Below are 1,003 nucleotides of genomic sequence, written 5' to 3'. Positions count from 1 at the left end.
TGTTGATAGATCTTCCACCAATCCTAGTGCCACTCTTCTCCTCATAGAGCCCAGCCTCTCGGATAATCTGCTCTGCATACATGTTGAAAAGGTATGGAGATACGACACATCCTGGCGTACACCCTTCCCAATTTTGAACTATGCAGTGTTGCCCTGCTCTGTTCTGATGACTACTTCTTGGTCCAAGTATAGGTTTCACATTAGCACGATTAAATGTTCTGGGAATAGTAGCCAGAAAATATGATCTTGGTGACAGAGATGAAGCTGGAAAAAGAATGGTCTGCTTTTATATTTTCAATGATTTATTCATTGCAAATACCATTTTTAAAAACCACAAATGATAACTTCACACGTGGATCTAACATGATGGGCTACATAAGAGTCAGATTGACTACATCTATGGAAGAAATCATTGGAGAAGTTCAATATGAGCAGTCAACACCAGGCCAAGGGCAGACCACACCATCAATTACCCATGGGAAAGTTGGGAAACTTCAAATTGAAGCCAAAGAAAATGACAACAAACCATGTTTACCAAAATATGATCTTAAATCTTTTCCAGTTGAATTTCAAAATCTCTTTTCCAGTTGAATTTCAAAATCATATTAAGAGTTAAAGCACTGAACACAAATGATTGAAGATCCGATGAGTTGTGGGATAATATCAATGATATCATCCATGAAGAGATCAAATAGTCATTACAAAGACAGGAGAGAAAGAAAAAGCCAAAATGGATGTAGGCAGTGACTCTGAAAATTTCACCTGAGCAACCAGAAGCCAAAACAAAGGGAAAATATGCTGAAGTAAAAGAGGTAAACAAAGGATTTCAAAGGGCAGCTCAAGAAGACAAAGTATTATAAAAGAATGTGCAGAGAGCTGGAATTGAAGAATAAAAAGGCAAGAACTCACTCATTCTGCATTTCTCAAGCTGAGAGAACTGAAAAATAAATTTTAACCTTGAGGTACAATATTTAAAGATGCTATGATCAAAAGAAGATGGCGG

The 1,003-nt window shown here is 37.2% G+C and overlaps 1 pseudogene; it reads right to left on the bottom strand.

The window, feature by feature from the left end:
* Positions 1 to 1,003, bottom strand: part of LOC102856492 — a 6,598-nt pseudogene that overhangs the window by 959 nt on the left and 4,636 nt on the right.

This window comes from Elephantulus edwardii, unplaced genomic scaffold (genome assembly GCF_000299155.1).
Source record: "Elephantulus edwardii isolate Elephantulus edwardi_28Jun2011 unplaced genomic scaffold, EleEdw1.0 scaffold00120, whole genome shotgun sequence".
Taxonomy (NCBI): Eukaryota; Metazoa; Chordata; class Mammalia; order Macroscelidea; family Macroscelididae; genus Elephantulus; species Elephantulus edwardii.
The sequence above is the reverse complement of the archived record's forward strand: the minus strand, read 5'-3'. Positions and strand labels throughout refer to the sequence as shown.